Source organism: Prinia subflava, chromosome 1 (assembly GCF_021018805.1).
Source record: "Prinia subflava isolate CZ2003 ecotype Zambia chromosome 1, Cam_Psub_1.2, whole genome shotgun sequence".
Classification (NCBI taxonomy): Eukaryota; Metazoa; Chordata; class Aves; order Passeriformes; family Cisticolidae; genus Prinia; species Prinia subflava.
This window is the reverse complement of record NC_086247.1, coordinates 105,313,476-105,339,817: the sequence shown is the minus strand read 5'-3', so window position 1 is coordinate 105,339,817 and position 26,342 is coordinate 105,313,476. Positions and strand designations below refer to the sequence as shown.

Below are 26,342 nucleotides of genomic sequence, written 5' to 3'. Positions count from 1 at the left end.
CTATTGTCATTTCTTTGTGTTCTAATTATGTAAGTCTGTGGTGAATTTGGTATCTAAAATGGGCTGAGAGAACGGAGTATTAGGAAAACCAGAGCTTACACTGATTCTCTTTTAACACACCACACAGGCAAATCTGTTATCTCTGGAATGTATTGCCCTGCTATGGGCAGTAACACCAACACCATTAGATCCCCCTTTCTGTGTCCCCAGTCATGAATGGAGCCAGCCAAGAAAAGGCCTGTTTCTCTTGGACAACTGAAAGACCTCACATTTTCCATTAACAGTAGCCAGATCTTCTCTAGTCAAGAGGAAATCCTTCAGTCTGTAACAGTATGATCACCCCCCCAAAAAAAACCTAAGTGACAATGGGGTCTGAAGATGGGCAAGTCCTGTGCACAGCCAGGAGATGGGCTCAATGATCCTTGCAGGTCCCTTCTAATCAGATTATTCTGTGATTCTGTGAAATTCAATACAAAGGGAAGCAATGCCCCCTCTTACTTTATCTCCAGGAGAGATACAAGAGGTCTATGGCCTAACCTACCTTCCTAAAACATACAAAATCACATTATCTTGTAATTCTTACAACATTTGCTGCTGTGTGTTATTTTTTCAGTTTGCATATTTATCACTTTCCCATTCCCATTTCATCTTCTCAATATAGATGAAATCTGAGACTACACAACAGGTAAACCAGTAGCACTAGACCAAATCTTTAAGCACTACTACAACTCTGAATACTAATCATTGTAACTTCTACCTTTGGAGATCATTTCCATAAAAAAAAGCAAGCAAAACCACCAAACCCACCTTCCCCCCACAATTCTTGTTCAAAGAGCTTTGAATTTACATCTTTAATTTTATCCCCCAAACCTGAGTTTCCCACCCATATAGAGACAGAGCAACTAATAAAGAGCAAAAAATTCTTGACACTGGACAAATCTTTCTTTGCCTGTTTCCTCCTGTAAAAGTATCCAAACACACTAAAGCCAGAAGAGGATAAAAAAATCCCTGGTTTTCTTTTAGAAGTGTATTTGAAGAACAAGGAATAGAGAGGGAGTTCATTGTTCTTTCTTTTTTTTCTCCCCTTAATCTGGCTTTTTTCAATCCTTATCTAAACCATTACCATCTTAAAGTCAGACAAATTTTAGCCTGCTTCTAGTCTGATGGGATATACAGGAATAAAAAAATCTGAGGTTGTTTACATTTGTATATGACTGTAGCCAAAAACAGGTGTAAAGGCTGCCAACTGTAATTGCTCTCATATTACCTTATATCTAATGTTGATTTTTTTGTTACTGAACCAAAGGTTAGAATTTGAAAGATTAATGGTCTCCTAAACGGTATTATCTGATAGAACTGCCCAAATTTCAACTGCTAGGTTCAACAAAGGGTCTTTCTTGTTTCTTGGAAATCTCCATTCTAGGAAACAGTAAGACCTCACAAAATCAAAATACCAAGGCACTGACAGAACAGCAAAATACTGAGCTAGACAAGCAGCCTCCAGCATTCACACTGGTGGCTTGACAACTCAGAATGGAACAATGGGGCAGGACTTGTTGGGAGTGCCAGCTGAGTGAAACCTGCTCCAGTCATCCTACTCTACCAAAAAACATACTTCCTTTGACTAATAAAATTTCTACTTCTAGAAAAAAAACATGTCCCAAAATATTTCTACCCAACTACAAATACTTGTAGAATCAAGCTTCATTCACTGCAAGAGCCTTGTCACCAATTCCATAATATCAAAGAAAGAATATAAGACCATGATGGATCTTTTCAACAATGGCTTTAAAACCAACAGTGAAAGAGAAGCCCAACACTTGTAAATATTCTGTCTGGCTGTGTGCAGTTCTGCTCTACATTCCTTCAAGTTGTTGAGAGCAGAAGGTCACAATGAAAATTTCCATATGTTATCAGGACTTGTCTGATTCTTGGCTATTTTGTCTACCCAAAAAATCTTTATTCTCTCATGTTCTGGCTACAATCAGCATGACAAGAATATTACTGTTTTGAAGGCTCTGGCATATAGATATTTTAATACTTAGGACAGCCTCAGAAATGAAGTGTATTGACATCCCAGTACATTGCACATGCATAAACAGAACACATTAGTTTGCTATTTACATGGCTGCCTAAAAAAATGATACAGAGAACTAAGAGTATTGGCAAGAATACTGGGCAGTATTAAAAATACAAACTAGGAAAGAAAACACAAAGTAAAACAAGCATTTGAAAGGTATTCTTAATCCTTTAACTTTCTGAAAATCAATGAACTATGTTTAGGTTTATCAGCATCATTAACAACGGTATCCATATCCTAATAACCATATCAAGCTGCAGGCATGCATTCAGTGGGAAATGCTTTCTCACTCCCTGTTAGGAAGAATGTGACTTACCTTCTTGAAACAAGAAAACCCTGATGATACAAAGGCATGTCTCCTGTGCTCTGTTTGGCTCCATGAATGTGGATCTCTGCCTCTATTTCTCAATTTGCCTCCCACCTATGTCTGTTCAATATAAAGGACTCTTTTTTCACTGTCGGATCTTGGAGTAAACTGTAAGCACAACTCATGGATATTTCATAAGGGAGGCTAGAATTTTAAAACAATTTGTAACACTTGTTTTCCTCTCCAAGAGGCTTTTCAGCATAAAAAAACTTTTGAAGCATGAAGTCAAAGAGCAGGGATAATTAAGAGAGTTGGTTCCCCAGTTTTTGGAGAGTACCACCACTAGCATCCTAACAACTGACAGGCTAATCCCTGGAAAATGACAATACACTTGGCTGTCCAAGCATTGTTCACAGAGCACTGCAAAATAACTTGCATGCCACTGGTAAAGAACAAGCTGCTAGAAGACCTCCTCTAGAGGATATTCTTTCCCTTCCATTCATTATCAACATGCCTCACTATTATACTCTGAGCTGTAAAAAAGATACCCTAAGTGGTTAACTTCTGGATAGCCCCTTTTTGGGGGATTGCCAAGAGTTCACATGCAATAGGAGAAACCTGTTTCAATTTCAGTGGAAGTGCTTTCCTCGGTATGTGAGCATTTAGTATCTTGTAAGAATTGATCCAAGTATCAGACTGCACTGACTCCTTGCCACAGTAGAATTAAGAGTATTCCAGCTGAGGCTGTGATTGGCAAAGCTATTGATGCAACCCTCCCATCCTCAGTCCTGTGTGGTTGCAGTTTGTAATTCTACCCGTGTATTACACACGTTGTACTAGGAGCCTCGAGATCACCTTACCTCCTTCTATTCTGAAAATACTCTGCCTTCTTCCACTGAAATCAAAGCTCTTCTCATTTAAATACAAACACTGAAGATTATGCATGAGTGACCTGATAAAACTAACCAAAATAGGACAAAGTATTTTAACAACTTTTTTGAATTCTCTCGAAATAAAAACGTTTGCATAATTCTCCTTTACATCCACTTCAGTTTTTAAAATCCTTTATGAAAAAGCTTGTTGACTTTATATGGTAAATAGTTGTGTTAGTCCAAGCATGTGAACCAGTAAAAGAATAAATTTCATATACTTAGCTGGAATCTCTGGCAATTCACAACAGGGAGAAAAAAAAAGAAGAAAGAAAAAGGAAAGAGAAAAGAATTACATAGTAATACAGACCTTGAGGTCTGAAGGGATAATTTAAGTACATTAAATTTATTTTTGTTTCAAGAGACACAACATAAAACTTCTTTCAATGGTCTTTAGTTCTTCAGCCAAGCACTTCTCTGAGCATGTTCCAAACTCAAAATTACCTCCCAGGAGAGTATCTCAGGTTGGAACTTTCTTTCACTGTTTCTGGGTTTGCTCCTATATTATAGATTATGGGTTCCAGATGTGAACTAGGGACAGTAAAAAAACCTTACAACCACCACATTTTTGTTTTCTTGGTCCTTTAGGAGATTATATAGGAACTGAAGGGAGTCAGTTTTTCATCTATACACGGTCTCTTGGGGAAGCATGATCACAAACGTACCATAAAACTTAGAGATCTCTTTCTCTCCCAAAATGTGGACACTTCTAACTGCACCAGCTTTGTGAAATCACCGAATGTTTACTTGACAATTTGGAGCCTTCGACTATCTTTAGAAAACAAAGAAACAAACCTGATGGGGCCCTTCTTTTTAAATGAAAAATGGTATTTCAACACTCATTTTTGGGGGATTTTTTTTTTTTTTTTGCTAAACACCAATATTACATTTGTGTAACTGGTGCACATACATATTTTTTAAGAAAGAGAAATGTTATTAGATTACTTGGTTAAATTTATCCTAATCATTTTTATGGTTTCCTTCTCTATTCACTATATTTTACTACTCATGACCACAGAGAAGGCAAAAATTTAACTGCAGGAACATACAGCTAAGCTAACTTGTGTAAACATACTTGTGTATCCATACAAGAAATCCGGGCATGGATAAAACAAGGTAAAACAACATTTATTTTTGCTTAGACTACAGTTACATCTATTTTCACATGGTTTTGTGGAAGCTAAGGTGAGCTGAGTATCATCCTTCTGGGGCAAATGGGTAGTGACATCCTCTAAGCACTGACAAGCACATGTAATCCAACACTTAAACATTCACAAATGTTTTAACAGATCAGAACAAATTTATTTTGCAGCATGAAGCCCCAAACAAACACTTATGCTGACTGGTAGTGACACACATGGAAGACTGTTTATGCTTCTGACACGCTCTGTGTATAAACTTACTGAATGCACATGTACTTTCAATTGCTCAGACAACAGATACACATTCTTGTCAATCAGAAATCCAACACAACTGTCTGTAGCTCAATCTGTACCTCACCACAGCAGGAAAAGACTGTCTTTCAGCTCTTCTGGATGATGTAATAGGTTTTATCAGGAATTCCTCCCTCTCAAAGAGCAAATTAATGCTAAACACATTAACGTTTTACTGCTGCCACAGGCTTATTTTATTAACAAATGTACCTTTCAAATTTATCCCTCTAGCCAATCTGTTTTTTCTAAATTCAAATTGCATTACATATTTTTTAACAACATAGGAAACTACTAAAGATGCGAACAAAGAACTCCGTATAACCAGAAAGCTGCTCTTATGCAGACAGGGAAGACAGAGCAGGGATAGGGCTCTTCTGGGGTTCACAAAGGTATGAGAAATGGGTAACCTCATGATATCAAAAGTATCAGAAAATTCAAAGAGACTCAGGAACAGAGAAACCGGGCATTACTGAAAACAAGAAAGAGAAAGACTGGCTGGGGCTAGCTGCAGCTAGAAGAAACCATAAAGTTTCCAGTAGTATGAGAAAATTTGGAGATCAGAGAAACACAATGCTCCAGGGCAAGTGGAAAAGAAAAAGAACTGTTTTAAATTAAACCCTTCTTTTATGCTGAGCACAAAATTGGAAAAATAATTAACACACTTGTCCCAGCCATTCATCCGTGGCTGGTATCTCCTTGGATAGGCAGGGAAACGGAATGCAAACTGGCACAAAGGAAGGTACCTGTTGTACAGGTACTCAAAATGAACCTAGAGCAGCACTGAGAAAGACTGTAAAAAAGCCTGAAACTTAAGGCATGGAGCAGTTATAGAAAAACTAGTTACAGCAGTTAGAGAAAATCTTTTCGTCAGGAGAAAGCAAATTTAAATTTCTATCCAAAAGCCACTGATTTAAGCAAAAGCTACGTGTACAAGTCAGTGACATGAAAAACTGGTTGTCTCAGTCACAAACTTCAGTGATGTCCAGGCAACATCCAAGAGTGAAACTGCGATGCCATAGTGGAAGCCAGTGGAAAGTTTAAGGGCAAAAGCCAGGACCTCTCACATACAACATAGCCCAGCAAACCAGACAACACCTGCTTTTAGGTCACTTCTGTACCAGCCTCCTGGAACACCCTGTCAAGGGAAAAATAATAGCTTCTAATGCAAAGTAATAGTCTTAAAATAAAAGTTACAAAGTCCACACACAGATGCAGAAGGCAATTAAATTCTTATACATGCCTACACAATCATTACAAATATGCATTTTCATGATATTCTGAAAAAGCTGTTGTGAAAAATATTTACATTCCAAAAATAAAACAGATAAATAAAGAGTCCAATTTCAATACTGATTATTTTAGAATCACAGCTGTATCAGAAGAGCTAGTGGGTTTTAAAGATTGAATGGAACTTAGCATAGGGGAATATAAATTATTACTGCTTACTAAAAGGGGATGACTTTTTATACATTCTATAAAAAATCAAAATAAAGGCACCAGAGGGGGAGTCACATGCCTAGAACAAAACAGGTCATGTCTACTTCGTAACTTTTTCAAAAACTTCCCCCTCAAAATGTTTTGTCTATTGAACTTTCACCTGCAAAATAAAAACTGCCTACATAAGTGACAGCTGTCTGCTGTCACTTCAATCTGGTGGGTATGGATGTGTTCTAATTACTTGTACTTATCATCAGGTTCAAACAATGGTGGCTATTGTTTTTTCATTTTAAATCTATCCTGGCTAGAGCTAACCTTGAACATATGCTATATATAAGCACATATTTCAAGATTTGAAATATAAAATAAACCAGCTGAAAGAAATCTAATAATTCTTTCAAGCACTGAAACTCCTAAATTTTCACATGGTTGAAACTTTATTTTCCAAATTATACTTATTTGAACCTGTTTGAATTCTTCACCATTATCACCTGCTGAAAACAGAAACATGCTATCACATTATTCGTCTGGAAAAGAACCAATAAGTCAAGTCTGTCACACCCAATGGTGAGAGCAGAGAGTAACTGCAGCCAAAAACAAGTGAGGGTCTTCAAATTCTCTGCAGATTGCAGGACTGAACACAAACAACTGTGACTGAGCTAACTTGTGAAGGTATCATAACTTGATTGTATATGCCAATATAAGCCCAACAGAGGCAGAGTGAATATTCCTGTTGTGCCTCTTTATAATAAAAGGCTCTAAAATGCCATCATCTCTAATTAATGGGAGAGAAAAACAACGTTGCAGTACAACATTGCAAGTACAAAAAGTGAGTATTTCCTTCCAGGTGAGGACACTGAGGAGTACAGAGGTTAAATAAGCAATGAAGTTGGTCAAAACAAGAGCTAGATGGGTAACCAGCATCCCCTTTCCCAGATACACGGCCACCATTCTCCAGCACCTTCCATTCTCCAGTGCCCCCTATGTAACAGACACCTCTGTGGCAGGCAGTGAATGCTTGTGCATGAGAACGAGCCACTAAAAAACCTGAAGGATATTTTAAAAAATAGTTTTGCCTACATACATAGAGATGCAGAGCACATAATAAGAAATCTTGAGCATCAGCATTTTTAACAAGAGTAATAACAACCAGGAAAAGCTTTCTCTGCTTCTTTCTTACGACCTCCTGAAGCATATTAGAATTAACTGCAGCCTCTAGATGAAATTGTTTCAGAAACTGCTACTACAAGATACTAGGTAGGAAAGTAAAAGAGCAAGACAAATTCTTTTATTTATGCAAAACTCTGTCTACAGGATCCATTTTGTTATAAATCTAACTAGAGTGAAACAGCACTTACAAGCCATTTATAATAATGGCTCAGATTCACCACCTCCTAAGAGAAATGAACTCAGAAGTAAGCAGCAGGCAAGCCTGCATCATAAAATTGATTCTAAAGATGGGGAAAAACAGGTAACCACATCAGCATCTAAATAGTAAAGTGATGGCATTTTAGTTATTTATAATAAATGTAGTACTGAAAGTGGACTGCTATTTTTCACATTTCTTTTACTAGCCTGATGAGCAGTGGCTACACTCCTCAAACCATCTCTTCATGTCTCACAAGGAGAAGCATTTCTCTGGGGTGTCCTGAGGCTCACCCCACTGCAGGGTTATGGGGTATCAATGCAAGCTGAAGACAATGAGGAAGGGCAAGCAGCTCCATTCCATTTCAAGTCTGCTTTCGTTACCCAACCTAGAATTCGCTCCCAGTGCTTTCCAAAGCTTTGCTGGGACTATTCATTTATACCATGGGGTCTATCTTCACTGCCTACCACATTATATACAGCTGCCAGCATACTGCACAGACATATTTTGAGGCTCCGCAGTTAAATGTTGGACAGCTTCGTTTTCATCGAGCAGTGCAAATGATGATAAAAGTGTATCTTTTGTTTAAAAGCGGTTCCTTTCGTATTGTTTTCTTCCTCTATTCACTCCCCAAATTAATCTTTCTTACAAAGCTTCACAGTGATCAGACTGAAAGATGGCCAGCAGCCTATTCTCCTTCCAGAGGGACATCCATGCTTTTTAAAGCTGAATGGGAGGAAGGGCAATTCAATGCTGGATTGCTGGACTAAGTTTGGAAGAAAACCAAAAAAAAAAAAAAAAAAAACCAAAAAAAAAAAAAAAAAAAAAAAAAAAAAAAAAAAAAAAAAACAAAACCACACCAAAAATACAACCCTTGAACAATGGGAATTTTCATTGTTCTCATATCTTTCTCCAACTTACTGTCTCATGGCGAACAACTCTCCTCTTGGAAAAGCTTCATGGTATTCACTCACTACACCCCCATTAATCTGCTTTTCCTATTGGAAAATGTATTTTTGGGGAAAGCTGCTGTTTTTTGGTGAAGACATTAGTATGCCATGCAACTTGTCAAGTTATACTACCTGTAGCACTTGAATTTGTAGCTATTCCCTGTATCAGGAAGATCCCTTTTAAAGACATAAAGATTATCAAAAGCCTTCACTGAAAAAGAATAACCCTAAATTATCCAAATAACTACAGACAAGCATTTGGAAGTAACGAAAATCTGTCCCTTCCTGAAACAAAACCCAACAAAACCCCACCAAACATGCCATATTACCACTAAATACTTCAAGAGGCAGCAGCCCTGTTTTTCCACTTGGGACTCAGTGAACACATCCTCTCTTGGCTGACTAGTGAGCCAGTTTATAAAAGGGTCTCCTTTTGCTTCTTGAAATAAACAGGCATTTTATGACCATCATACCCAGCACCTACAGCCCATGCAGGGCTGAGAAGAACAGGTCTCCAGTGGCCCATGACCACTCCCAGCCATTTCCACATGCACAGACTTCACAGCCAGGCATCAGCAGTAGCCCAGCATCATCCTCCTCCTTCTTAAACTTGAAATCTTACTTGTTGGGTTTTCCCATTTCTTGCTTTAAAGAAATGCTAGCAAAAAAAAAAAGTTTTCAACAATGAAGTTCTGCTTCACTGACACTACTGAGCACAAGAGTAGGGGTGATTAAGACTGCATGTTGCATCTACAGTCATTCTACTGGGCTGAAGAACGTAAACTTTTAACAAAATTAACATTACTTTTATAGCAACTTCCACTACCATATATCAGAAGTTCGTTTGTTTTAATGTCTGAATTGAAGATGAAAACAAGTGTTATGCCTCTCTGTCTTCCAAATGCAATCCTGCTGGAAAGGCAGTTGAGCAGCAGACTGATAATGTAGTCACATTTGGGGAAAATTCAAACTGTTTGCTCAGAAATACAAATGCTAGATCTTGAACTTATAAGTCCACAAAATATGTGGATGCAGATTTTAGAAGGATCTTCTGCCTTAGCAGCTTCCTGCTACAGAAACAGGATCCTGCTGCATATTTGTCTGAGTTGCAGCAATAGGGTTATATGGGCTAATATTTTCATGCCTTTATTTACAAGCATTAGGATTAGAGAATCAAGTCAATAAAAACGAGAGTCAGTCAACTTAAACTTAGGCTATGGGGAAAAAAAAAGTCCCTCTCACTGCATTCCAAGTCTACGGTACTACAGGCATTTGCACTCGTGCTTTTAAAAATCACAAATCATCTCCTTGGCAAACAATTGAATTCAAGAATTAAATTACCTCTCAAGGACATTGAGAAAAGCATAGGCACCACTATTTGTGGAATAAACAGCTTGTTAACATGACATCGCTCTAGAAAATGGAATGACCCCACACAACAGAATTTTGTGTTTAAATGAGAAGAGATCTTGTCAATTCATGCGACTTGAGAGATAACTGGGTTGACTGTCCACCATTCTGGAAATCAACCCATCAAAAGAAACAAAAAATCAGTTCATAACTACTATACATCATCTGTTCAGACTGCTGCCATCATTTCTTTATTAGGTTTCATTTCAGAATGTTACTTTCATAATAAACTGACAGGAGTACAGTGAGCAATTAGTGAACTAGGCACTAATGGCAATCAGATTACTGAAAAACAAATAACTGAATTAAATCCATAATTGGCAGCTGAATACAGGCAATTCTGCTATATCTCAGTAGCAAGAAAAAAAATACAGGAGAAAATAAACTTCAGCTTTCCAATGTTGGCAGCAAACCATGTTCCAAACACAACAGTGAGAAACTTTAGCCAACAGTTTCCTTGCTTCTGTCTTTAGAAGAAGCTACTATACATGCATTTCACAAAAATGGTCCTCAAATGTGGACAGTTAGTTGCCTCAGTTGGTAACAATCTTTACAGTCAATCAGTTTCCTCCAGGATCTGTGGCCATTCCATCATAATAATCAGAGGTACAAGAATATATGACCTTCAGCTTTTGGTGCAGTTCCCAAGCTTATTTACAGGTGTACAGATATTAAATACAAAATAATTCTCCATATGTAAGAACTCCAGTCATTTTCCCGTTTTTTTCATTGTACAACCCAGTAACACAGTAAACTGCACCCAGCATAATATTTCTGATGCCATGGTGCTCACAACATAGACAGAAGTCCATCTGAAAGGTCAGAGAGCCAACACAGTCTGACAACAAAAACACTGTCAAAGGTATTTAGTCTGGGTCATTTCCATTACACTTTATTTTCTAGGCAACAGACAAAAATTTATTGAAAATACTACTAATCCCAGAAAACCAAAATAATCTAAATAAAGAGATGGAGAGTACAGGACACAACATTTTCCAGGAATATGAAACACACACACAATTCTATGGAGTTTACTGAATTTGCATGGAGGCCCCAAAGGGACCCAGATACACCAACAGGAGCTCCATACATGAAGTTCAAAAGCAAAGGATCTTCTGGCCTTCACCACAAAACCTTTTCTTTCACAAATGCAATCAGACCTGTTGGCACTCTGTCCTTAAGAGATGCCAGAACAAAGTTCAAGAGATCCAGGAACTGGCATACTCTGAATAATGATAATACGCTTTACATAACAAGTTTATTATGAACTAAAGGTCCAAAAATCTACCAATAAAGGCTGTTTAAAAAACTGCAGTACAATAGGACTACTAAATCAAATTTTGACTCTTGCAAACAGGGGCAAGTAACTGACATAGAAAAAGGCAAGAAAAAAAAAACACAACTGGAAAATGTGAGCAAACGATGAAAACCCATGAAAAGCAAGAAGGGTCAGTGTAACAAAGTGAAGTTCGCATAAGGGGCACTACTTAGAAAAAAGCAAAGGCTCAGTATGAAGAATGGCCAGAGAATATATGGAGCAGAATAGAGACAACTGATGAAAAGTGTTGAAACAGCCAAAAAAAGAGGCAGAGACATCTATGTCAGTGACTGCTTGAAATTCATGTATCAAAAAGCAGAACAAGAAAAGAATTTATATTTGGACTGTGGTGAATTCCTTCAATATTTATCTTCCTGCACTTTCAGCAAGCTTCAAATCAGGGCTATGGACTGATTTTTAGGAAAATACCTTGTTTATGTTACACCTAGGGACGTAGTAAGTCTCCTAACTTCAGTATGCTTTACTTCACACACTCAGCTTTGACAAAAGAGCAGAACATTAGCTTCTCTCCATATTTTTTTATTTTCTCTGCTGAAGTGGCAAAGCTACTTGAAATTATTTTCATTTTTCCAATTTTATAATACAATAGTACATCAAGTTACTGGTCCCAAAATAAACCATCTTAGGTCAAGAATGGAGCCCCTGAACTCTTCTTATTAAAATCATCCGTCTGGCAGTGAAGAGATGTTAAAATTTCTTGTACATGCAGCTGATGTTCTAAAGACCACTGGTATGTTACATCATATGCCAACCTCATTCAAACTACTGAGTATGGGTAATGAACGACAGATTCCAGGAGAATATTCAACTATGCACCATAAATACGTGGGTCACTTACGCTCCTCTTTTGTTATGAGCTCTGTCAATGCAAACATAGCAAACACACTCCCATTCCATAGAATTTTCTCATAACGTACCTCTAAATTACTCAGTTTCTTATCATTTTATAGGGAAGCCAAAGACTCAGGGCTTACTGGAGTTGCTCTCAAAGTCCTGAAATAATTAGATCTGATTTCATTTTTCCACATAAATTGTGCTGTTTAATCAATAAAAGTTTTGTTAAGAAGTGCCGCTATCTTACCGTCACATTTTCTGACATGCTCTTCTATCAATGCAGTTTTATTACAGATGGGTTTGATGTGCCTGAAAACATTAATAAAGATGCGACACAAGTGTATGTTCTCAAACAAACACAAACAGGAATGGGTGCCAAAAGAATCTACATTTCGGCACACGCTGCCTGGACATTGAGAACAACTACAGCACAGAAAATAGTTCGCAGCAGTTCTTTGAGTACACAGCTCTCTAAGAAATTATTTGTAGAGGAAAAATTGTAATTAGCCTTTGTGAGTATGAATTATGTTCTCTGGTCTACTTCCTGAAAAAAAAAATCCAAAGAAAAAACCCTGAGGAGTAACAAACACATCAAAGAAATATGTGGGCTTTAAAAGAGGTAGGTGCCTGCCGCATCTTCCTCCCGCACTGCGGAAACCATCACGACAAAAGTACGAGTGGACGGGGGTCTGTGGAACCACAGCCCCACGACCAAGCCTACAGGGTTACTGGCAGCAGAACCACAGGCAGGTAAAACGCTGCATCAAGATCTGTGTCTCAATTTGCTCTTTCCTACCCAATCCTTCCCCATGAATAAAAAGCCCTTTATGGAAGGGTGGGGATTTTTGTATTCACAGAGCACATTAGACTATTCCAGCAAATACCTGACTAACTTATGAGGTATTGCCATGCCAAGAGAAGAGGTACCAAGGGCAGAAACCAATTTATTTTCATAGAACAACTGGCTACATACCAGAGAATCCAGGATCCTGATTATCTCCCCGAGACTCACCCACCAGTCTCTTACACTGACATTAAGCCAAGCTAAGAAGTCCCATTTTAGCCCACACTGCCGTGGAGCTAGTTTCAGACCTTGGCAACAATTTTGTTCTCTTCCTTTCTCTCCTGCAGAGAGAAAGGAAGATAGGTGGCAGAGAGGAGCAATTCTGCAACAGCATAAATCAGAAGACGCAGATCATTTACAACCCCGGTAACCTCAGATTTAGTGAGATTAGGTGTGGTTGCAGAGGAGTAGTCATTTTGTCTTGGTCCTCCATGCAAAGATTGGCATCACAACACATGCACAAGGATTTTTTTTCTTTTAATCAGAAAACAACTGATACTGAAAAGAGGCTACACATCCATTTATTTTCTCTGCATTTCCCAAAATTCCAATTACTCAGTCTTCAGGGAATATCTCCTGGAAGTTCTACTTCCCTTTGCTGTCCTCCTGATGGCGCTTAACCTGATTTCACATCGCAAGCAGCACTACTAGCACTAATCCTTCCACTACGCCCTTACCCCACCATTCCCTTATCTCAGCCTTCCATTTTGAGAGGGCTACTTTAAGAAGCAGGTCATTCAAGGACTTCTTTCAAATGCAGTCATTTTCAACAGCACATAGACTAAACAAAAGTGGCATTATCCCTCAGTAATAATTCATTGTCTTCCGTATCTAACAGGATTCTTACACTGCTTGCCATAGCCCTTGTCACCAGAGTTCATTCCATTTTGCTGCTCAGTTGCACAACACCGTAGTGGAAAAGCATATTGAGACACAAAAAGCTAGAAAATACATTATGTTTTCCAACTTACACTCATTTTTGATGAACTAAAGCTTCCCCAAAAATCCTACCTGGATCAAACATAGTTTCATTAGCATTTCCAGATGCTAACAGTAGTATGCATTATGAAATACAGTCCTTTAAGATGCCCTAAGTCACTCATTAGGCTTTCCTTACAGATCAATGTTCAGAATTTCCCTCTTTTTTTGTTGTTTTGTTCTGTAGAAGAAAGCTCTGGATTTTTCCTGAAGGAACAAAACCTGAAAGCACGCAAGTCAGACCTTCTCACTTCAGATTTCATGGTTTTTAAAGTACACAAATTATAAAGCTATCAGACGTTGCCCGGGCTTACATTAAAATCTGTAGTGAGCCTTTAGAGTGGACAATTTATTTGATGTGTTTCCTTTAAAGCTTTTATGACACCATAAACATTTCTGAGTCCATGACAAATACTTTATAATGCATTAAGCAGCCTCATTTAAACTGTTCTTAATGTTATGCCAATGGCAATGTACTTAGAAACAGAACAGTCGCTTGAAAATGGAAAAACCTCAAGGTATAGTTTGTATCACTACAATTTATGATTTACTTTCAGGCACTTCAAATAAAGTTCAATGGCACAAACACCCAAAAAAGCACAAAGTAGGCATATTCTTCAGAAGAACATCGCGCTGTCCCTATTTCACACGAGAGCATCAACATCACTGAAGTCTGCTCCCCAGTAAAACCTCCCATTGAATCAAATATATAGTTCATGTTAATTAATAATAATTTAATTGTATTTATAAAATGCTTCTAATCACTGCAGTTGATCCTCATTGGCTTCATTCTACTGGGAAGCCTTGCCATCCCTCTTTACACAGGAACAAATTGTAACTTTCTTCACAGTAAAAAAAGCATTACACCATGAGAAGCTCTGCAGGTCACCAAACCCAAGATGCATGCACTCCCTTTTGTGAAGAAAAGCAGCACAATCTGACTGATATTTATTAATGAAAACTTACAAAATGCTTTCTGTATTGAAGGCACAGGAAGACTGCAACTCACAAGGCGATAAAAATACAGATACTGCAACAAGATTCATTACTCACGAAATTATTAGCTGTTCAGGCATGCTTTTGATGACAGAGTTCAAACTGTAGAACATAAAACTGGCTCTGACGATTTTATGAATCCAGTAAAAAACCCTGCTGCATGGCTGTAAAAATTGGGATAAACAGACGCTTGAAAGGAGGTGATTTGTATATATTTGCTTTCTATGTTTTAGCATAGATTGCAAACAGAAGACAAAAACCTTGAGAAATCAAAAACCAGAGCATTTAATTGTGGGGGAGGGGGTGTGGGTGCATTTGTTGGGGTTTTTCTTAATTGCTGGTTTTTTGTCACACCATCTTGCCAACCATTTAAGCTTTCCTTTGACTTGAAGGCATCCAATTTGGAAAAAGGTAGTTTTATCAGCTGGAAGTTGTTACTAAGGTTCTAGAATTTAAACACAGGCACTGTATAAACAGCTCATAAATAAATAATAGTATTGTCCAAGACTAAATTATGAATATAGCAGAAAGCATTAAATTACAAAAACTCTTTTATAGGACTTTGCTTTCTCATGGTACTACTCTTTGTTATCCGTGACTCTTGGCCTTAAAAGATCAAGATCAGACATCTGACCTGATCCCTAAGTGTCCCAATTTCCCTGTGAAATTTTTCTTTCACTTATAAAAATGCACTTCTCACCTTACATACTTCAGCATATGCTATGTGAACATCTGCCCTAGAAACAGCCTTACATGGTTACTGCCTCCATACATTGCCAGTAACTAGAAAGCACTCTAAACCCCCTGCTTCATAAGTCATTGGATATCCAAATCATAAATTTCAAATTCCCAGCTGTCACTGCCTATGCCTTCTGCATTTCAGCTTAGTCATGATATATGACATTATCGCTCTCTCGCACTTCGCATCTTCCTTCAGCACTACCCAAACAACCTATTTATTTCTTTTGACCGTGTTTACTACAGCTGCAATTAGTTCATCTAAACAGTCATCATGAACTCACTCCTCTACAAAATCAATTTTGTTTAGTTCTTGTTTATGAATTTCTCTCTGTATTTAGTCTGCTTTTTCCTCTCAGTAACAGGGAATTTACACATAATAGCCGAGAAAAAAAGGACAAAAAAGCAATGCTATATGTTTTCATGTAACAGCTCATCACCTATGTAAGACTCTAGAATGATCAAACCCAGTTTTAAGATCCCACTGTGTGACTAAAAAATTGTACATTTGAATGAAAGGAGACCTTTTCCACAACTTTTTCCAAGGAACCGAAGAGAAGTGTACTGATGGTGGATTACCTGAAAGCCTGGAAACTACAACAGTGAAAAAGGAAGAAATAGTAAATACTGGCAACACCACTTCCAGGCAGAAGAGGGCAGCTGTGGCAGGACATTATGGAACTGCCTGCTTGGGGTATTTTCCCTAAAGGTGACAGAGGGCTCCAGTGCTCTTCCCCTGGAATCAATCCAGTTCGTAACTTTGGACTGTCTATGTCACACATTAAGCGTTAATACAGATTATTTATGTGCTCTCATAAACTAAGATAAGGAAATTCCATTTACCCAATCATCCAGTTTGCCTCCTGTAAAACCAACAGATGAGAAAACATGAAGCGTAAAACCAGAGTCACTTCAAACATCTAAGCAGCTGTGAAGTCCTACAACTAGGCAGTTTGGACCTTCAGTGACAAATGAGGACTTGGCAAGAATCCATCATAGATTTATTTACTAAAAAAATCACAGTTTTGATTAAAACTGAAAGTATTGTAGTTTTGTGTCATAATGTCTTTTTCTTTTCTCAAATAAACTGTGTGTCTGTGTGTGTGAGAACACCAGCATACTCATGCAAGCCATAGTGCTGTTGTTCCGATTTGGGTTTAAGCCTCCTTCTTAAGAAAGACCCCAAGAAAAACATTCTGTTCACAAACAGTAAGCAGTATGCCTACATGAATTTATAGGCAAGTTTAAATTTATTAAAAAAACAAAAATCAAACCAGAGATGAGTCATTATTTGCACTTGTTCTGAAGTTACTTCCTTGTTAGAAGGGCTTGCCATCAAATTACTGTGTAAAAATAAAATACTTTGATAGTTACAAAGAAATTTATGTCTCCATGTTTCTGAAAGTCAGCATTTCATGTATCAAGTGGAAACATTAGAAAACAAACACCAGCAATTAATCAGGGAAATTTATAATCCAGGGGTGACCCAGTTACAAGCCTGGAGACCAGAATAGGTCTCACTTGATGACTGTCAAAATCTAGATGCATGACCTCACATGGTTTGCATAATTTATCTGCAATTCAATTTACCCAGCCTTAATTAGGGAAAATCTAACTTACCTGGATTGCAGTTTGTCATCAAAATAGAATGTGTCCTAGAAATGCATGTTACCACACAGCTATTCATACACAGTATTTTAAATCTTCAGAACCAAGTGCTCTCTATTAGAATGTACAGTCTTTGCCATATATTACTTGTTTGATGAATGTTTCAATCTTCTAGAAGAAAAAGGGACCCATTTGCTTGACTTACTACCTGCTGAGAACATTAATACAGAACTTCAAATCTAATAAATGAATAAGCAAGGGACAAATGGTTTTGCAAGTTTATTGCACAGTAGTTACATTACTTCTCAACTGGCCAATCTTTAATGATATTTTTGAAAAGAGATTACTTATCATGAATAGTGTTTCCTTTAAATAATCATGTAGTTTACAAACTGTCTTTAAAACTTGTAAAAGAAATTAAGCTGGGAGCACTCACTGGATCAATCCACTCATTTGTGAGTAGTCCCTACAAAAAAGAATTTGCCAGTCTGCCAAAATAACCTCCCTACTCTGAAATTAATGCCATTGAAATTGGTACTACCGTTCAATGTAAGTTACAGATCTTGTATGTTATAAGCGGGAAGGTGTTATCATCAGCTGGTGTAAGTCTACACTGTTCTTAAAACCAATGAAACTACATCAATTTACAGCTGCTGAAAATTTGTCCTGGTGTCTGTCTTTAGCACTGATTAAACCATGGAGCCAATTTTAAAGCCCCCACTGACTGCAGCGAGACCAATGCCTACAGGACACAAGACAGACTGTAAGTAATCCATCCTAGAATTAGTATACCTTTTTCCCCCCTATTTATTCCAAGTTTACAGTTAGTTATTCAAAATCATAACCTGGGAGGAAGTCAAGAGCGCAGCAGATTTTAAAACTTCTTAGGTTTCTTTTATGTACTCCCCGAAATTCTGCTTAATAACAGTGATTTCTCAGGCCAAGTCCAGTTACTGTAATCATGCAAATAACCCCAGTAAAGCCCAGAGGAAAAGCAGCACCATCAGGAAAACATTATTTGGCCCCCAGTTTTACTCAAAAGAATGAAGTTTCAAAGTTACTTTTCCACTGTTTTTTTCCTTTCTGAGAACTTTAATTACACCTGTGTTAAAAATCTCTCAGCATTTTCTCCATCACCATTACGTAATTTTTCCTTCATGGTTACAATGTGGTGCAAAACTCATCTGAGCAATCCTCACTTGCACACTTAGCCCTGGGGCAGTCAAAATGACTAGCAGATAGCAGAAAGAAATAATTGCTTGAAAAAGGATTTTGCAGGAGGGGTACTCAGCTGTTTCTTAGACCACCATCCTGTAAAACTGCAGACAACAGAGAGAAAATACAGTTGATTTAGAGAAGACATCTTTAATCGAGGCGAGTTTCTCCACATGATTCTAAGTGTGGGGATTCTTTCAAATAGCTAATAAACACATTTCTACAAGCACACTGCACATAACAGGGCAGTTTCCAAAAGTATCTCCATGCATCTCGCCAAGTGGCATACATCGTAGTTATCTATAGGTATTTTCCTTTACACTTCACAAGAGATTTACAGCCACTTGCATTCTGTGAGCATTGCATGCAACAATGACTTTTAAGATCAACTGAATTAACTTTTAACTGCAAGGAATAAAAACTCAAAACTCCCGCTTCAAGAGGCTACCAATAAGCATGTAAATAGAGCTGATCATTAAAACTGGTTATCACAAAAAAAAAAATTAAGATGTTCCTTCACGCTACTCCACTGTAAGATACTTCACTATTAAAAAGAATTGGTATATTCTTCAATTTAAGCATGCCGACATAGAATAATACTTATCAATAGCACAAAATAATCTATCTAGTCTGCTCCATGCAACTTTTTAAAAGAACTTAAAAAAAAAAAAAGGCATCCCAGACACTAGAGAACTCTTCAGCTGAAAATGAGCTAATCACCTTTCTGCACAGCTGCATTTTCTTTCATTAATGTAATAGAAATATTTGAGGGATTCCCGTTTTTACCTTTGTATTTTTCCTTTTCCAGTATCCATAACCAATCATCGCTCTGCTCTTCCATTATGCTTCGTATATTGCAGAGTGAGAAGCATCTTCATTAAATAGTATTAAAAATAGAACACACCCGATCTCCCCACCGGAGCATGCTCTGACAGTGCTGATACCACAGCTCTCAAGGTAACCATGCCCAGCTGGGAACTGAGAGGCAAAGTCAGTGCGAGATTAGCAATTTGCAAGCCCAATTGTGCACGCAAACTTGCCTCGATCCGTGACGAAGACTGCTAAAACAAAACCAGCGTGCGGTTAAATTATGCGGCTGAAAAGTTGCAGATCAGTTTACAGTGCGGTTTTGGTTCGGTTGGTTTTTTTTACCCCCTCCCCATCACCCTTCAGCTTCAATTGCTTTGTACTTGCCTAAAATGTGCATATGCCATTTAGAAGAAGGCGCACCGGGCATGCATCTGGCTCGGCATTTGCAATGGCAGAGAAGTCAAACAGGTGAGTCACAGACACTTGTGTCCCTCTCTAATGCTTTTGTTTCCCCTCCCGGCACATTTACAATGATGTGACACGGCGGCGGGATGAGTTTTAAGCAAAACCGCACACACCTGGAAGCGCAGAGACACACCTAGCACGTAAAAATGCACCCGGAATCTGAGCGTGTTCCCCCCCCCCGCTGGCTGACACGGTAAATGAAGGCAAAATAAATAACAGCAATTAAACCAGGCTGCGCAATGGCTGCGCTGGATGAGCACGTCGGGGTTAGATTTACAAGCGATATCGTTTGAGACGCACAGACACGTAGGCAGAACACACCAAGCGGAGTAACATGAACTGCTTTTTGTGAAAACAGGACGCCTAACAATACGGCTGTAACTCCTGGACGGTGATCCTCCTCCACTGCATGCAAAAAGAGATGCTAGGGAAGCATCAAGTCAATCTGTTGCCCTCACATCGCCACCCTTACGAACAATGCCAGCCTAAGCAGCCCAGGCTTGCCCCCCCAGCAAACACGGCTTTGAAAGCGGATCCTGCGATGCTGTTCACAAACCGGCGTAAAAGTTGAGATTCCCCTAAGAGTTTGATCCATTTTAACTAAAATGACGGCTGGGAGCAGGGCGATCTCCCCCCGCAGACCCCCTCGCTGGCGCTCGTCTCCCCCGCCCCAGCCCGGCTCCCGGCCGCCGGCCACCTCACCTCCGCGCCCGACCCCGACCCGCCTCTGCTCCCGCCGGCAGCGCCTCTGGCGATCACCGCCAGGCGCCCCAAACTTTGGGAAGCCGCCGCCCTCCGCGGGGCAGGCGGCCCCGCCGCCGCGCCGAGCCCTGCCCGCCCTACCTGGCCGTCACCAGCGCTACGCTGCCGCTCCGCAGTCCCGTGCCAGGCTCCAGCACCGACGGCATCCTGCCCCGCCGCACTACCAGCGACACCCTGCTTTCCTTTGCTTTTCCCTCCCCCTCTAGTAAATACCACATCTTAGAGCCGGAATCCTGCAGCCGCTATTAATAATTGCCCATCGCACGCAATAAAGGCAAGCTCCGGTTCCATACTCAGCTCCTGTTTCCCTGTCTCTCCGCTCCACATGCTCCAGCCGCCCTGACCTCAAAAATTAAAAGATCACGGGGAGGGGTGGGGGGGGATGGGGCGAATGACTCCAACGAAATGACAGAAAACACATGCTGGAAGAAAAAAAAAATAGACAAGAAAAAAAATCGCGACAACAAAGAACATCACGCCACACAAATGTCGACAGATTCTGCTTTGGCTTCCTTGGGTTTTGGTTTTGGTTTTTTTCGTTCCTTTTTTTTTTTTTTTTTTTTTTTTCTTTTTTTTTTTCTTTTTTTACCTTGCCTGCAAACGGGATCTGCCCCCAGCGTCTTGGCGGCTCGGGTTATTTTTGTTTGTTTGGTATTTTTGGTTGGCCGGTTTGTTTATTTTGCTGCGGATACGCTGCTGTTACAGTACAGTGACTGTCTTCCTGAAAGACATGGTCTCTTCCTCCGCCTCCGCCGCGGGAGGAGATCCGCCGCCGCGCCGCGCTGCTGGCCGGGCGCGGTGGCCGCGGCGGCACCGCCCGACCCGCCGGCCGCCTCCTGTCCCGGCCCGGTCCGCCGCTCCGCCCGCCTCTGCCCGTCCGCTCCCGCCGCCTGCCTGGATCCCCTTCTGGCTCGCTCCTCTCTCCCTGTGCTCCGTCCTTTATCTGCCGCGCTCCCGGGCTGTACTGTCTGTCTGCGAGTCTCTCCCTCTGCCTTTCTCTCTCTCCCCGCCCACGCAGCGTGGTGCGCCCCGGACCGCAGGCAGCGCCGCGCTCCGGCTCCGCCGCTCGCCGGCTCCGCGCTCGCTGCGCTCAGCGCCGCCGCTCCGGCTGCCGCTCCCGCGGCTGCCGCACACGAGCCGCCGGCCCCGGCGCCATTGCGCTGCCCGCCCTCACCCCACCCAGCCCGGCGCACGGCCCGGAGATGCCCGGCGGGGCCGGTGTCCGTCTGTGTGTGAGGTGCCTCTGTCTGTCAGTCTGTCTGTCCGCCCGCCCGCCCGCGTGCCTGTGGCTTCCCACGCGCCGGCCCCTCCAGTCACATTGTTTCCCCCCTCCCTCAAGCCCTCCCCGTCAGCCCGTCCTCAGCCAGGAGCAGAGACAAAGCACCCGAGCGCGGCTAATAAGGAGAAAGCTCGTTAATCCCCTCCGATTCCTTGTTATTTGCTCCCACCCGCTCCCTGTCGCCCCCGACGCACGACCCCCAAGAAAAATAAACAGGGAAGGAAATGGGCCTTGACTCCAGAGGACATCTCTAAGCGAAAGGTCTAGGGACGGTGGTTTTAATTATTATTTTTGCTGGTGAAACCTGACAGTCTTCAGGCTGATCAGCCGAGCTGCTGAAAGGGGTAAAAAAAAATTACAGAAAAAAAAAAAAAAGACTGCAGCAGATTTTGGGTGGTAGCAGATGAGCCACTAAAAATGGGGCACATGATCCCCTTCCCCCTCCCCTGTCCAGCATGTCTCTATCTAGGATCTGGCTTGATGATATTTCTCTTGGAGCCTTGCTGCACACCATCAAGGCAGAGGGAAACAGGCAATTCACCACCACACGCGTTTCTGATACATAAAACCACTGCTATGCATTTAAAACCCGGGCCTCGTTTTACCCAATTGAATACATCCAGGCATTCATTCTGCACCCAGCCGAGAAAAGGGCATTTACCTCTTTGCTAGGTGGCTATTAATATGCAGTAAATTATAGCAGTACAATGCCAAATGTAATTGCCATAGATCATTTAGAGCAAATCCAGCAATTCAGCTGCTGGAAATGCATGTCTGTGAATAACCATGCATCTGGTACAATGCCCTCTACTACAATAATCTGAAAGGAGACAGAAGTGTCTGGTACTAGCTGCAATTAGTAATCCTATGGATGAAAAATAAACAGTCAATAAGTACAAAGCAGCAAGGTCCTATGAAATATAGAGATCGTTTCTGTCTACGGTGATACAAATAACCCAACTCCCACAGACAGACAATTCTTATTTAAAATACACAGTTAAAAATGCACTCCTTTCATGATGTGCTTTCAGAAAGCCCTAGTTAGGGAAGACAGTTTGCCACGGTGAATGAATGTGGCAGAACTTGCGTACCAGTAAATATGGACAAATACACAAGAGGCCAGGGGAGAGTTGCAGGGAAATGTTTGCTTTAGTAGGCATTATCCTTGCACCCCTGGAGCCCTTCTTTCCCCTCAGAAGCAAACACCTGCTTTTACTGAGGACTGCTGAATGGAATCAGACTGGAAGAATACAGGGAGTGATGAGCCACAACAGGGTGTGCATTAGCCAGCTCTTGGTGCACGCTTCAAGTGATCAGAGGCATTCAGCCTGGCACACCAAAACCTCTTCTGCTAATGCACCTCCCGATGTGGTTTCCTCCTAAGATGGTCATGTGCGGCTCCATCTACTTTTAATTTCATATTTTATCATGTTCCCACACTGTGCTACAGGTTCCATGGGAAAGCAAAAGGACCAGCAGAGATGCTGTAAAAGGCACTCGTGTGCTACACCTGGTGACGGGGCAAGGACCAGTTCTTTGCTTTTTGCCATTTGATGTTGCAGCCATCTCAACCATGGACCAAAGTTAAATTTCCAAGATGGTTATCACAACTATTCTGAACATACAGTGAAATGGGGATGGCCTCACCTTGCTGCTGCCCATCATTCCTTTACTCCCAAGCAGGGTACCCAGAGAAGGGAGACATGCACACTGCACCAGGACACAGAAGCAGTTCTCACTCATGCCTTCACTAAATGCCTTGCAACTCACCTCCAGAAGGGAAGGGGATGAGAGCAGTGGATGTTTCCGACCTTGCTCCAGTCACTGGACACAATGCACATGTAGAACAGCCACGTGTCCACAGCTTGCCTCCCACCGTTGAGGTACTGGAGCGTCTTCAGAGTGGGAAGACCCAAAACTATACGTCAGACCTGCAAGGGAATAAAAATTAATCCAAGTTGTAGTCTGGCAGTTCGTTCCACTCTCTCCTATGAGGGTGGATGTGCCTGGAGTAAGTTACCAGATGCTAAAAGATGCCAGCTGCAGCAACACCAGTGGAAATAATCAGGAAAAAACCCAAGTATCACTCCAATATCATGTAATGTAGTTTTTCAGCTCAGAATGTTGAGTAGCATCAAACACAGCATGTGCAAATAAGTGAAATTGCCTTCCTTTGTTAAGAAGTCACCTCAGACCTTCTCAGTCAGATGCTAATCTGACAGAATATACAGCCTACATCCCATTCTTCAGTACTTTTTTTGTAGAAAGAAAAATCACAATCATTGCATGATCATAATATTGAAGAGGTGGTAAACCACAGCAATGACTTGCTGCTGCCTGTCCTGATGTGTAAACATGGACAAGGATAGCTGTCCATTTATTCTTCATGAAAGTCAGCAGAGGCTGTGTTTTTAAGCAGGAACAGAACTTGATCAACTCTGCAGACCTCTGACACCTTTTTCTGTCTGTGACCAAATTTTGAAGGTAATGGGAGAAAAAAAAAAGACACAAGACCTACTTCACCAAGTACTTTCTTGAGCAAAACATTGCGCTGATTAACCAGTAGCACACGCTTCCTAGGGCTCTAGTATTGCCAAGTGCTCTTGTGCAATAGAACCAACATACAGCAGTGAAGCACTTGTGAACAGCATGTACACAAAATTCCTACAGACAACACCAAATGCCTCAGCTCAAGGTGTTTCCAAACCATGACAATAAATTGTATTACTTGTTCACTGCAAGCATACTTTCTAGCTATGATATCTCAATTTCACTTAGAAATCAAGAAAACCTTACTGGGCTCTCAAAACCCAGTATCAGAATGGAAGTATGAGATGTCAGAAAAATATGCAGAGCTTCTTGCAGTGCTGCAATCATTCCTGGGAGAGAAGGCACATAGTGTTACTAAATACATTAATAAAATCTTGCACAACTGGTTGCACATTTCTGCTGCTTCTAGTCATTTCTCAGTGAAAAAAACCCCTCTAACATATAAAATCTGTAGTGTTTTGGAGTTACGGAAGGATTCCGTTTGAGGCACAGCAGCATGATAAGCTAACTGTTGATGTATTTTTTTCATAATCTTATGTGAAAGAGATCAGTTTTAGGGGTTCTTATTTATTTTTAAATCTCTTTCCGCTTTTACGTCCTACATGTTACAAACAAATTAATCATGCATAATTTGCAGATGGACTTAAAAATATCGCACGTCTGTTTAAAATGGCACTTTACAATATGTAAATATAGCCAAATTGATCCAGTTTTAAATATTTCTCAGGAAGAGCTGAAATATTTTTCCAGCTACAACATCTCAAATAAAGGAGAATTAGCCAAGTAATTTCTGTAAAGCATGTACTGGTAGCTCAGATTTGACCAAAAAAATGAAGCTTTATGCTCTTCCCAATGAACTCAGTAAGAATTTTGCAATGGATTTCATTAGGATTAAGATCAGGTACCTAAATCTCAGATACTTTCATTGGAGAAAGATCAGTGAACAACCCTTTAAAAATATAATCTGTTGCTAGAGGGGCTGAGGCAGCTTTTTTTTCCCCCACTGAAAGCAAAGAATCATTTCTTTGTATTTGACATTTCATATCCCCTCTTAGTTTCTTTTAGAAATCCCGAAGTGTTTGATGTACCATATCTGTGTATCTTGAAAAGGATATTACAGTGTGGAGTTCCTCACCTCACACACACAGAAAAAGTTGCCTGATCCCCCCCTAAGACTGGAAATTGTAACACTGCTCAACTGTGACTTTCAGAAGAAGATGAGCAGGAATTTGAACTCTGGCTTTGACAGCTAGCATTTGTGCACATTGTCTCTCGTGCTGTAGCATTTTCTTCAAGCTATGTTTACAGGCAGGAGGACTAGAGAACTTTCAGGTCACAGTGTAGGAGGGGCAGTGGCCTGTTTCATGGGCTGGCAGCTCAAAAAAGGATGTTCTGAAGTAATCCAGTGACCACAGAAAGGGCTCGTCCTGGTATCCTGACTCAGTCACATTGCTGACAGCATTGAACAAGCTGTGACAGCGTGAGATATTCAGGTGGTGGGCAGCTCTCTGTTGCACTGGACAGAAACACATTTCTGATATAGAAACTCAGCATAGTAGTACTTTTTATATGTATGTGTGGCATGCACAATAGGACAAAGCTCCAAAACATGCAGTGGTAAGAGAAGAGAGTCAGCCAGAGTGTTGTGAACTCTGGTGTTAGAATGGGCCAGAGAGAAAATGGTGAGAAAAAGAGGAGGAGGGAGAGTCCCAGGCAGGGAATGCAGTGAGTTGATCTTGAGATCTGTGATTCATTGTAGAGAATGTGCACTGCCTGCACATACTAGAGTACTGTAGGGAAGAAATCAGGCTGAGGAAATTCCAAACTCTTTCAATAGGATTTATGAGCTTTAATAATCCAATGGCTCAGGGTCACATAAGAGCCCAGGAAGTGCTTGGCTCACAGATACGAGTGGCTCTAAGGAGAAATATGACAGACACAGCATCTTCCAGACAGTAGTTGCAGCCCTTGGCATAGGAGCCATAAGAGTCACAAACAACTCCAACTGGCAC

The 26,342-nt window shown here is 40.6% G+C and overlaps 1 protein-coding gene across 17 annotated transcripts in view; it reads right to left on the bottom strand.

Annotated features, from left to right (window-relative positions):
- ARPP21 (cAMP regulated phosphoprotein 21) overlaps positions 1-26,342 on the bottom strand; it is a 195,953-nt gene that overhangs the window by 117,277 nt on the left and 52,334 nt on the right. For 14 of the 17 annotated variants that reach the window (XM_063406280.1, XM_063406232.1, XM_063406269.1 and 11 more), the window contains exon 1: positions 20,583-21,082. The gene's annotated coding sequence lies outside the window, so the exon portion shown is untranslated. The other 3 variants (XM_063406253.1, XM_063406248.1, XM_063406241.1) reach the window with 3 other exon arrangements.